Source organism: Leucoraja erinacea, chromosome 38 (genome assembly GCF_028641065.1).
Source record: "Leucoraja erinacea ecotype New England chromosome 38, Leri_hhj_1, whole genome shotgun sequence".
Classification (NCBI taxonomy): domain Eukaryota; kingdom Metazoa; phylum Chordata; class Chondrichthyes; order Rajiformes; family Rajidae; genus Leucoraja; species Leucoraja erinaceus.
The window spans coordinates 8,354,713-8,368,601 of record NC_073414.1 but is presented as its reverse complement, the minus strand read 5'-3'; positions in this window follow the sequence as shown (position 1 = coordinate 8,368,601).

The window sequence follows — 13,889 nt, the reverse complement described above, 5'->3', positions numbered from 1 at the left end:
ATCTACCTCCAACCCACCAGCTCCCTCTTTCGCCCTCCCCCTTCCGCCCCTTCCCTCCCTTCGCCCCCGCTGCCGCCAACACACTGAAACGCTGCAGATAGACAGACAGACAGACAGACTCCGCCTGCCGGGGCTCTCCGGAGGAAACCAGCGTCGCCGATCTCTCATGCATCTGGGGAAAAAAACCCCGAAGGGTTTGTATTTACGTGGCGCCGCAGTAGCAGCAGAACGTTTCACGAAGTAGGCTTTAAGAATGTGGATTGTAGCAATACAAGGGCAGCACAGTAGCAGGGCTGCTCAAATGTGGAGACAAGGAACTGCAGATGCGGGTCAAATCAAGGAAAGCCACACAAAGTGCCGGAGTGACTCGGCGGGTCAGGCAGCCTCCCTGGAGGACATGGATCGGTGAAGTTTAGGGTCAGTTTGATTGAGGCGGTGGAACTGCTGCCTGAAACATAATCTTATATGTTTCAATAAGATGCCCTCTCATCCTTCTAAACTCGCCAGTCTTTGCATTGCCCTTCCTCTCTTCCAGCTTTCTCACCCGCTCTACCACAATCAGCATGAAAAAGGGGCACTGAGCTGAAACATAGAAAATAGGTGCAGGAGTAGGCCATTCGGCCCTTCGAGCCTGCACCGCCATTCAATATGATCATGGCTGATCATCCAACTCAGTATCCTGTACCTGCCTTCTCTCCATACCCCCTGATCCCTTTAGCCACAAGGGCCACATCTAACTCCCTTAAATATAGCCAATGAACTGGCCTCAACTACATTCTGTGGCAGAGAATTCCAGAGATTCGCCACTCTCTGTAAAAAATGTTTTTCTCATCTCAGTCCTAAAGGATTTCCCCCTTATCCTTAAACTGTGACCCGTTGTTCTGGACTTCCCCAACATTGGGAACAATCTTCCTGCATCTAGCCTGTCCAACCCCTTAAGAATTTTGAAGTGTCACCCACCCATGTTCTGCAGAGATGCTGCCCGACCCGCTGAGTTACTCCAGCACTTTGTGTCATTTTCTGGACTTCCTGGTGTCAGGTAATGTTGCCAGTGACACTAAGTGGAGTGGGATGTGAATCGTGAACAGGCTTCAAAGTGACTCATCAGGGAAAAAAACGCACCCAGTGCAGTAGTGAATTATCTCATCGGATAAAAATGCAGATGGGCTCCATGTTACTTTGAAAGTGTGTGCATATCACAAATAGTTAACATACAGAAGGGTTTCATAGAAACATAGAAATTAGGTGCAGGAGTAGGCCATTCGGCCCTTCGAGCCTGTACCGCCATTCAATATGATCATGGCTGATCATCCAACTCAGTATCCCGTACCTGCCTTCTCTCCATACCCCCTGATCCCCTTAGCCACAAGGGCAACATCTAACTCCCTCTTAAATATAGCCAATGAACTGGCCTCAACTACCCTCTGTGGCAGAGAGTTCCAGATTCACCACTCTCTGTGTGAAAAAAGTTCTCCTCATCTCGGTTTTAAAGGATTTCCCCCTTATCCTTAAGCTGTGACCCCTTGTCCTGGACTTCCCCAACATCGGGAACAATCTTCCTGCATCTAGCCTGTCCAACCCCTTAAGAATTTTGTAAGTTTCAATAAGATCCCCTCTCAATCTCCTAAATTCTAGAGAGTATAAACCAAGTCTATCCAGTCTTTCTTCATAAGACAGTCCTGACATCCCAGGAATCAGTCTGGTGAACCTTCTCTGCACTCCCTCTATGGCAATAATGTCCTTCCTCAGATTTGGAGACCAAAACTGCACGCAATACTCCAGGTGTGGTCTCACCAAGACCCTGTACAACTGCAGTAGAACCTCCCTGCTCCTATACTCAAATCCTCTTGCTATGAAAGCCAACATACCATTCGCTTTCTTTACTGCCTGCTGCACCTGCATGCCTACCTTCAATGACTGGTGTACCATGACACCCAGGTCTCGCTGCATCTCCCCCTTTCCCAATCGGCCACCATTTAGATAATAGTCTGCTTTCCCGTTTTTGCCACCAAAATGGATAACCTCACATTTATTCAACCCGAAACATTGCCTATTTCCTTCGCTCCATAGATGATGTCTCACCAGCTGAGGTTTTCAGAACATTAGCAACGATGTCTTTATAATTGTGTAGAAAGGAACTACAGATGCTGGTTTACACTGTAGCGATAACATTCTGGAATAACTGCGGATCAGGCAGCATCTCTGGAGAGGATTGTGATTCTGTGGAATTCTCTGCCTCAGAGGGCAGTGGAGGCCAGTCTCTGGATGCTTTCAATAGAGAGCTAGATAGGGCTCTTAAAGATAGCGGAGTCAGGGGATATGGGGAGAAGGCAGGAACGGGGTACAGATTGGGGATGATCAGCCATGATCACATTGAATGGCGGTGCTGGCTAGAATGGTCTACTCCTGCACCTATTGTCTATTGTCTATTGTAAAGGAATAGGTGATGTTTCTCTTCATATGTCTCAGTTCCCTCTCCCCTGACTCTCAGTCTGAAGAAGGGTTCAGACCCGAAACATCACCTATTCTTTTTCTCCAGAGATGCTGCCTGACCCGCTGAGTTACTCCAGCCTTTTGTGAGCATCCAGTATAATTGTAGGAGGGATGATGGGTGAGGCCTTACTTGTTTTCCGATAACTTGTCCACCCAGAGGGTTGTGAATCTTTGGAATTCTCTGCCACAGAAGGCAGTGGAGGCCAATTCACTGGATGTTTTCAAGAGAGAGTTAGATTTAGCTTGGCTAACGGAATCAAGGGGTATGGGGAAAAAGCAGGTACGGGGGGGTACTGATTGTGGATGGTCAGCCATGATCATAGTGAATGGCGGTGCTGGTTCGAAGGGCAGAATGGCCTCCTCCTGCACCTATTTTTCTATGTTTCTAATACGGCATCTTGGTGCTTTGATGGTGCTGTATTATTGGATGTAATGAGGTGGGAGATTGCAACCTTCACATGGTCCACCCTGTTTCAACGAATGCAATCAACCTGGCGTGCAGAATCAAATAAGATCAAATAGAACAAGTTGTCCGACAACTTTAGGCTGTGCACGCCATACGCAAGAAGACGACTGGATGTGATTTCCATTAATATCTCAACTCATTAATAATAGAATTTTTAGATGTACTAGAAGATAGAAACATAGAAACATTGAAAATTGGTGCAGGAGGAGGCCATTCGGCCCTTCAGATTCAGATTCAGATTCAATTTTAATTGTCATTGTCAGTGTACAGTGCAGAGTTTTTTCTCACCTCACAACAAAATGCATTAAATGCATTAGCCAGCACCGCCATTCATTGTGATCGTCCCCAATCAATAACCTGTGCCTGCCTTCTCCCCATATCCCTTCCCCTTCCACTGGCCCACATAGAGCTGAACTGGCCTAACTACTCTGTGGCAGAGAGTTCCACAGATTCACCACTCTTGTGTGAAAAAAGTCCATCCAGGTTTTTAAAGGATTTGGCCTCCACTGCCTTCTGTGGACAGGGACAATTCCATCAGATTCCACATCTCTATGGGTGTAAGTTTCTATAAGATCCCCTCTCAATCTCCTAAATTTTATAAACTCACCAGTCAGACAGTCCTGACAAGGAATCAGCCTTCTCCCCCTTTAATTCTTCCTCAGATTTGGAGACTAAAACTAAAAAACAAGGTTGGTACAGATATGTACAGGTAGAGGCTCACAGCTCCCTGACATTGGTAACACAAGTAGACAGAGTGGGATAAAGAAGACATGTGGTATGCTTACCTTCAATAGTGGGGCTTTAAGTGTAAGAGCCAGGAAGTCCTGATGCATCTTAACAGGACCATGGTCAGGCCGCATTTGGATTATTGCGTGTAGTTCTGGCCACCCCTTACAGGATGTGGAAGCTTAGGGGAAATGTGCAGAGGTTTACCAGAATGCTGATCAAAGTAGAAACCAAAGATAGACACTCTTGGAGTAAATGACGGGTCAGGCAGCAAAAGGACCCTTCTTAGTCTGAAGAACGGTCCCTACCAGAAATGTCACCCATCCCTTTTTCTCCAGAGATGATTCCTGAGTCTGAAGAAGGGTTTCGGCCCGAAACGTTGCCTATTCCCTTCGCTCCATAGATGCTGCTGCACCCGCTGAGTTTCTCCAGCAATTTTGTGTACCTATGATTCCTGACCCACTGAGCTACTCCAGCACTCTGTGTCTATCTTTACCAGAATGTTACCTGGATTAGAATTTATTAGCTGCACGGTGAAATTAGACAAATGCAGCACAAAATATTAGAGTAACTCAGCAGGCAGGCAGGCAGCATCACTGGTGAACATGGATAGGTGACGTTTTGGGTTAAATGTAGAATGGGGAAGGTAGAGGGTTTAGAAAACTGGAAGAGAGGAGGTGCAAGTCTGTGACAGGTGTAAGGTTGATACAGGTGAGGAGATGGGGGGGTTGATAGCAGATAGTGGACAAAGATCAGAGATGAAAAGACAGGATTGAGATGAAAACACAGAGGGTGGTGAATCTGTGGAATTCTTTGCCACAGAAAGCTGTGGAGGCCAAGTCAGTGGATATTTTAAAGGCAGAGATGGATAGATTCTTGATCAGTACAGGTGCCGGGGTGGAAGATGGCAACCTTCACGTGGTCCGCCCTGTTTCCACGAATGCAATCAACTCGACATGCATGAACAGAAGATCAAATAGAACAAGTTGTCCTACAACTTTAGGCTGTGCACGCCACATGAAAGAAGAAGTACAGGTGCCAGAGGATATGGGGAGAAGTCAGGAGAACGGGGTTAGGAGGGAGAGATAGATTAGCCATGATAGAAACATAGAAACATAGAAATTAGGTGCAGGAGTAGGCCATTCGGCCCTTCGAGCCTGCACCGCCATTCAATATGATCATGGCTGATCATCCAACTCAGTATCCCGTACCCGCCTTCTCTCCATACCCCCCTGATCCCCTTAGCCACAAGGCCACATCTAACTCCCTCTTAAATATAGCCAATGAACTGGCCTCAACTACCCTCTGTGGCAGAGAGTTCCAGAGATTCACCACTCTCTGTGTGAAAAAAGTTCTTCTCATCTCGGTTTTAAAGGATTTCCCCCTTATCCTTAAGCTGTGACCCCTTGTCCTGGACTTCCCTAACATCGGGAACAATCTTCCTGCATCTAGCCTGTCCGACCCCTTAAGAATTTTGTAAGTTTCTATAAGATCCCCCCTCAATCTCCTAAATTCTAGAGAGTATAAACCAAGTCTATCCAGTCTTTCTTCATAAGACAGTCCTGACATCCCAGGAATCAGTCTGGTGAACCATCTCTGCACTCCCTCTATGGCAATGATGAATGGTGGAGTAGACTTGATGGACCGAATGGCCTAATTCTATTCCTATTCCTTATGATTGCAGAGTAACATGGTCATAGAGCAGGGGGGCAGAAGAGTCACAGATGGGGAGCAGGTCTCACGGAATTCGCAGTGTTGTTTGCGTGGAGTTTGTACTTTCTCCCTGTGACCACGTGGGTTTTCTCCAGGTGCTCCAGTTTCTCCCCCACGTGAGATTTATTTAGGTTAATTGGGTCCCTGTAAATTGCCGCTAGTGTGTAGGGAGTGGACGAGAAAGTGGAATAACACAGAACTAGCGTGGACGGGTGATCCATGGTCGACATGGACTCAGTGGGCCGAAGGTCGTTTTCATGCTGTATCTTTCAATCAATCAATAAAAAAAAAGGCTCCAAAATGTATTACAGAAATTGAGTGTAATGTCTCCTAGATTACCACATGACCATGCTAAAGAATAAATCAGCTGTGACGTATTTTTCAAATCCCCAGGTTCAGGTAAGGGCTTTAGTCTATCAGAAATAGAAACACAAATGCTTCAGTAAATCTGCTGAAGACATGAAAAAAACGAAAAAAGAAATTGGGGTAGCACGGTGGGGCAGCGGTAGAATTGCTGCCTCACAGCGCCAGACACACGGGTTCCATCCCGACTATGGGTGTTAGAAACATAGAAAATAAGTGCAGGAGTAGGCCATTCGGCCCTTCGAGCATGCACCGCCATTCAATATGATCATGGCTGATCATCCAACTCAGTATCCCATACCTGCCTTCTCTCCATACCCCCTGATCCCTTTAGCCACATCTAACTCCCTCTTAAATATAACCAATGAACTGGCCTCAACTAGCTTCTTTGGCAGAGAATTCCATAGATTCACCACTCTCTGTGTAAAAAATGATTTTCTCATCTCAGTTCCTAAAAGACTTCCCTCTTATCCTTAAACTGTGACCCCTTGTTCTGGACTTCCCCAACATTGGGAACAATCTTCCTGCATCTAGCCTGTCCAACCCCTTAAGAATTTTATAAGTTTCTATAAGATCCCCATTCAATCTTTTAAATTCTAGCGAGTACAAGCCGAGTCTATCCAGTCTTTCTTCATATGAAAGTCCTGACATCCCAGGAATCAGTCTGGTGAACCTTCTCTGTACTACCTCTATGGCAAGAATGTCTTTCCTCAGATTAGTAGGCCAAAACTGTACGCAATACTCCAGGTGTGGTCTCACCAAGACCCTGTACAACTGCAATAGATCCTCCCTTCTCTTATACTCAAATCCTTTTGCTATGAATGCTAACATACCATTCGCTTTCTTCACTGCCTGCTGCACCTGCATGCCTACTTTTAATGACTGGTGTACCATAACACCCAGGTCTCGTTGCATCTCCCTTTTTCCTAATCGGCCACCATTCAGATAATAGTCTACAGACAAGAAGTGTGTAGGATAGTGTTAGCGTGCTAGTCGGCGCAGAGGTGCGAAGGGTCTTTAAAGTCGAAAGTCATAAAGCAATAACAAAACTTGCAATTTGTTTTAAAAAATTTATTTAAGAAAATGTAAATACCTGCATTTTTATCGGACAGTTATTGCATAGTCATTTGAGCAGCACCAGTCTGGTTGACACCCTAAACCACAGCACAACCATCGGAGCAACACGGTGTTGCAGTAGTAGTCGAACTAGCAAGCACCCGTCTCAGCCCAAAGTCACTGATCCCTTTACATTCACTGGCCTCATGGGGTAATGAGGTTCTCTTGTAAATACAAGCACCTAACAGCAGACTTGAGCTAGAGACTGCAGCTAAAGTTAAATAAATCTCCTGACACACATACAAACACACACACAATGGTAATCCAGGTTTATTTTGAGGGGGAAGCAGATAAATAAGTACTTTTCCTTTCAGAAAGTATAAGTGTGTATGTGTGTGAGGATTGCGTGTGAGTGTGTGTACAAGGACTCAACAGTGCATCATCTCTCAGTGAAGATAGACGCGAAATGGTGGAGCAACTCAGCGGGCCAGGTAGCGGCTCTGGAGAAAAAGGGTTGAGACCCTTCTGTCAACCTCCGTACAGACATGGTCCGAAGAAGGGTCTCAACCCGAAACATCACCTATTCCCTTTCTCTGGAGATGCTGCCCGACCAGACATGGTCTTCAACCCGAAACGTCACCTATTCCTTTTCTCCTTTTCTCCTGAGATGCTGCCCGACCCGCTGAGTTACTCCAGCATTCTGTGTCTATCTTCGGTGTAAAGCAGCATCTGCAGTTCCTTCCTACACGCCTTTCCCAGCTGACTTTGGGCCAACTCTGGAGAAGAGCTGGACTCCAGCATGTCATTGCAACCCCCTTCTCCCTCCCTCCGAGAAAATCACCAAAAACAAAGGATCAAATTGCTGCCTTCCCCTAAAGAGGTCCACATCGGAGAGTTGTGCTGGGTTTATGTGGAGCTGTTTACAGGTAGGATGTGTAATTTTACTCTAAAAGACTTGCTGTGTAGAAGCAAAACTTTGTGTTAAACATTTTCATAAATATATAACTATTCACATTAAATAAAATTCACATAATTCTCAACCAACATTTTCATCTCAATATGCACAAGACCTTTCCGCCATTAAACACCAGCTCTCCAACCAACGTACGCTGGGCCTTAATCGTCACTGATCAACAGTATTACATCTCTGGCTCATGATCCGTGATTGTGAGAAGGACAGCAAACTACCAAATCAACAGCTGCGTTATCCATTTGTAGTCCGTGTGGACTGTTAGTTGCCTCCAAGCGGAGAAACTAGGGAATGTGGAAATACGTTCGGTCGGCAAGCTCAGGATAAGATTAGTCAATGAATGGACCTCACTTAAAGATTAACTCGCACGTCTCTCTCCATAGCCGACATCTTCCAGCATGCAGGTACACAAAAATGCTGGAGGAACTCAGCGGGTGCAGCAGCATCTATGGAGCGAAGGAAATGGGTAACGTTTCGGGCCGAAACCCTTCTTCAGACTGAAGGAAATAGGCAACGTTTTGGGCCGAAACCCGGAAGGGTTTCGGCCCGAAACGTTGCCTATTTCCTTCGCTCCATAGATGCTGCTGCACCCGCTGAGTTTCTCCAGCATTTTTGTGTACCTTCGATTTTCCAGCATCTGCAGTTCCTTCTTAAACAGCTTCCAGCATGAAACTGGCTTGGATAGAGTGGATGTTTCCAATAGTGGGAGAGTCTAGGACCAGAGGACGGTCCTTTAGGAAGGGGACGAGGAGGAGTTTCTTTAGTCAGAGGGTGGTGAATCTGTGGAATTCATTGCCACAGAAGTCAGTGGAGGCCAAGTCAATGGATATTGAAGGTGGAGATTTGACAGATTCTTAATTAAGGGCCTGTCCCACTGTACGAGGTAATTCAACCGTTCTCCCGAGTTTTCCCCTGATTCGAAGTCGGAGAACGTCCGTAGGAGTTCGTGGATGTCTCGTAGCGGCTCGTACGAGTAAAAAAGTAACAATTCTTTTCATCGCGAGTATTTTTTTACTCGTGGACATTTTTCACTGTGTTCAAGAAACGTCGCGAGTTTACCGGATTTCCCGAGTACCAACCGTTACTCGTACGAGCCGCTGCGTGACATCCACAAACTCCTACGGACATTCTCTGAGTTAGAATCAGGGGAAAACCCGGGAGAACTCTTGAATTACCTGGAACAGTGGGACAGGCCCTTTAGTACAAGCGTCAGGGGGAATGGGGAGAAGGCAGGAGAATGGGGCTGAGAGGGAAAGATAGATCAGCCATGATTGAATGGTGGAGTAGACGATGGGCCGAATGGCCTCATTCTGCTCCTATAACTTCTGAACTTATTACAATGGTTCCTGAGAACTGTGCATAATTTAAAAACATCCAGCGGGAATTGTTACAATCAATTAAAAAAAAAAAACTAACATGCTTGAAGGTGGGATTGAGACTTTGCACCGCCCCATTTCAGTCCATATTTACACGTCTTTTGTTAAACAGTTATAATGTTACGTTTAAAAACAGGTCGAAGGCTAAACTTGCATAGAACAGAGTGAGCTTCACAGACGGGGCGAGGGAGTGACGGTTACAGATGCAGGTCCTTCCAAATATCAACAGGCCACGAGGGCGAGCTGTGTGCAAGATGTCAAAATCTCGACACTGAAAGGCAAGCAGTGATCAGTTCAAAACAACGCCAGCCACACAGGGAGCTGGAGACTGGGAGCAGCAGCATGGGTCAATAAAGAACCCCTTCCATGTTACCGGTACAGAATCGCCAACAATGCTACCCACAGCAAGGCAAACTGGTCGGAGACAGCAATGGTGCGTGCACAAACAAGTCTTGTACAGAGGATACAAAAAACAATTACTGGCAAGTGTAAAAGATACTGTGGTACACAATTGAAGCATGGCTTTGAGATTCAGCATATTCTTTATCAAGCTTCACTATGCAAAAGCGAGCTAGAGACCGTGATACCGAAAAAGGAGTTTCATTACAAGCCACATTATTTGCTCTATTCTCCCAAGATTAACAGGTGCAAACCTAATATAAGATAAAGTGACAGAAACAAAAATAAAATGTCTTAAAACGCACACCTAGACCCCCCCCCCTCCCCCCTCCCCGAATCCCCTAAGTGATCACCACTGTGCTGTTCAAATTCATGGACATATAAACCAGAGGAAGCAGGGTGGGAGGGTGTTACAGTAAAGCTGACGCAAGAATAACTCAGTAAAACTCTCCCTACATCAACCAGGGGCATGCATATGTGCAGTCGGCAGATCAAGGGCAGTCGGCAAACAGGGCGGATGCAAGCTTGCCATCGGCAGCCAGCAAACCGTGAGGCACTTTCCCCAATTCTTTTTTAAATCACTCCTATTGCCACCGTAAATCGGACGAGCAGCACCTCATATTTTGCTTGGGCAGTTTGCACCCCAGCGGTATGAACATTGACTTCTCTAATTTCAGGTAGTCCCGGCTTTCTCCTCCCCTTCTCAGCTCTCCCTCAGCCCACTGTTTCCGCCTCTTCATTTCTTCTTCCCGTCCCCCCCTCCCCTACCCTCACATCAGTCTGAAGAAGGGTCTCGACCCAAAACGTCGCCTATTTCCTTCGCTCCATAGATGCTGCCCCACCCGCTGAGTTTCTCCAGCATTTCTGTCTACCTTCGATTTTCCAGCATCTGCAGTTCCTTCTTAAACCCATTGCTTCATGATTTCCCATGGGCGGCGAATATAACCCCCTCCCTGGTAGAACATCTTGCGCTTCGACTCAAACTGAGCCCTTTTAAGGAAGAATGCCTCCTGCCGTGACGACTGAATCATGGATTGCCTCGCAGATTTTCTGCTCCATCTCCCCACGCATAAAAAGGATGATCGTGGAACTGAGTCAGAAAGGCAAAGCCTCCTTCTTGGTGTAAATTTATACTCTGCCTGAATCCACCACCCACCCACTTCAACACAAAAAATACACAGGAAGACAAATTAAGTGGCATATACACCAGTACAGAAAAAAAAAATCAACTTAGTTACTGCTAAACTCTGCGCCATACAATGTGCCATCATGAAACAAAGTTTAAAAATACTTGATGGGCCTGTCCCACTTACGCGACCTTTTCGGCGACTGCCGGTACCCGTCATAGGTCGTTACAGGTCCCCGAAAATTTTCAACATGTTGAAAATCCAGCGGCAACCAGAACATGGTACAACTGTCTGGCGACTACTCATGATCATACAGGCTTCACCCTGCGACATGTCGAAACGTGAAGCTTGTATGGTCGTGAGTAGTCTCCTCAGTCGCCCAAAGAGTCGTAGCGTCTTTCTGATCGCCGCTGAATTTTCAACATGTTGACATTTTTCAGCGACCTATGAAGGGTGTCGGCGGTTGCCGGAAAAGTTGCGTAAGTGGGACGGGCCCATAACTGTGTCGGTAGTGCGGTTACAAAACATTGATAATTTAATATGGCTGTTTAACCTTAATTTCTCTTTATAAACTAGAACAGGGACCATAGCTTTCTATTAGCAGTGATCATGTTCTTAAATACATCGGAAAACATTCATGACACCCTACAAATTGTTAAAATACTGAATGGTAGAGACCTCCTGACTGAAGGGGATCAGAAGCTGAAGAGTCCGCACCCTCTTGCACAAACATTGTGGTGCAGACAGAAACGAGCAAAGATCCTATAGCGGGGAAGATGGTCCACTCGACGAAAAAGACGTTGTACGGTCATGGGCAGATTCATGGCTCCATTTCCGTAACCGGCTTCCGTCTCAGCGCCAAAGATCCCATAGGATACTAAGGCGGAGATGGAAGCCGGTTACGGCAACATCCTCATTAAAATAAAAGTTATTTGGTAAAAAATATTCTCCTCATTTTCAGAACTTTAATTTATTAACACAAACTGTTCCCCCGCAATGTTGATTACACTGCGGGTCGGGTCGGGTTACTGAAATGGGTGAAAAGAAGGCCCACGTTGTGTACTACACGTCAGCCCATTGCATTTAGCAGGAGTGGTCTATCTTGCTCCGTTATAGGATCTTTGGAAACAAGTGACCAAAGAGGAAAGTCAAGACAAATAATGCTGGAGAAACTCAGCGGGTGAGGCAGCATCTATGGAGCGAAGGAAAAAGGGTCTCGACCCGAAACGTCACCTTTTTCCTTCGCTCCATAGATGCTGCCTCACCCGCTGAGTCTCTCCAGCATTTTTTGTCTACCTTCAATTTTCCAGCATCTGCAGTTCCTTCTGGAACAAAAAGAAAAGTCAAGTGTTTGGGTCACTTCAGCACCAGCCCATCAGCTTTAAACAAGCAGGGCCATCCTCACTGCCGAGGCTTTCCAAACGGCTCCCCAGCAAGCGACGAGTCACAGTACAACCGTGGTGACTCCCGTTTGTAGCGAAAATCACTGGAGCAAGGAACCCCCCCCCCCCCCATTCCATTCCCAGGATAAAGGGCAGCCTGATTCGATCCCACACTCCCATTCCCACTCCCTCCGCCATGTGCGCAGAGCATTAAGGCATCGGACTTCTCAGGACCAGAGCAGCAGGGTGACTGTGGGGGTAAGGATGACCACCGGGTTAAACTGGGCTGGGAAGATGGTACGGCAAAGGCAATGCGGGGAAGAGCGGGCCGTTGTTCTCGGACGTGCCAAGTCTCCAAACATCGAGGCTGCTGCTTTGTGCCCTTGCTCTCCGAAACATCCCTCAGTCCACCCCTCCCCAGGGAACGTGTGTGACACAGCTCATAAACAGCAACCATTATAGATTCTTGTTCGCCTGGCAAGGGGGAGGAACCCGAATCATAACAGAATTGCTCAAGATGACACGGCCAACCACGCTACATGAAGTGACCTCTCCAGTAACAGGGCTGGCAGAAGGAAAGGTGCCTGGCCTGTCACACCAGGGGTTAGCTTCACTCTAACACCCCTCGCCCAGCTTGTCGTCACATTCAAATTGGAGGCTCAAAGGGATCTGTCTTCCCACGTGTAATAATAATCTCAATTAAAAACTTTAAAATCCAAATTCAAGTACAAAGTAAAATGCAGAGAGAGAAGGGGAGGGAGAGAGGGAGAGAGAGAGAGAGAGAGAAGGAGAGAGGGGAGAGAGGTGGAGAGGGGAGGAGAGGGAAGAGAGTGAGAGTGATAAGAGTGAGAGATATAGTGAGAGAGGGAGATAGAGTGAGAGTGATAGTGAGTGAGAGTGAGAGAGAGATAGTGAGTGATAGAGTGAGAGTGAGTGAGAGTGAGTGATAGTGAGAGAGATAGTGAGAGAGGGAGATAGAGTGAGAGTGATAGTGAGTGAGAGTGAGAGATAGTGAGAGTGAGAGAGAGAGAGAGAGAGAGTGAGTGAGAGTGAGAGAGAGAGAGAGATAGAGAGAGAGAGATAGTGAGAGAGAGAGAGTGAGAGAGATAGAGAGTGAGAGAGAGAGTGAGAGAGAGAGATAGAATGAGAGAGAGAGATAGAGTGAGAGTGATAGTGAGAGAGATAGAGATAGAGTGAGAGAGATAGAGAGAGATAGTGAGAGTGATAGTGAGTGATAGAGTGAGAGATAGTGAGAGTGATAGAGAGAGATAGAGAGAGAGTGAGAGATAGAGAGAGTGAGAGAGAGAGAAAACGCACATTCAACATGATCGTTAGTTTAAAACTCTCCCCGCCACATTTCCAGGTACAATACGAAACATCTTTGATCCACCTCTCCTGCGGCCTTGAGCAGTTGTTGCCCGGAGGCGGCATTGCCGACAGCCACGTCGGTGAGCACCCGTTCCCATTTGTCTGTATGTATGTGGCCCCGTCCTCTCCCGCCGCCCGCCCACCTCCACTGCCTGTCCGCTCGGTACATGGACGTGAAGTGTTGCCCCGCATCGATTGAGGGCCCTGAGTAGAATGCGAGTCATGGGACAGGGCCAGCACGCACCCACCACCCCCACCTCCAGCAGATGGTGGCATTGTTCGGTTTGAGGGAGGACGAGGGTGTGGGGTTGGGTGGGGGGGGGGGGGGGGGGGGGGGGGGGGGCTTCAGGGCAGGAGGTGGGGTGGGAGATTGCAACCTTCACGTGGTCCACCCTGTTTCGACAAATGCAATTAACCCAACGTGTACAAACAAGATCAAATAGAACAACT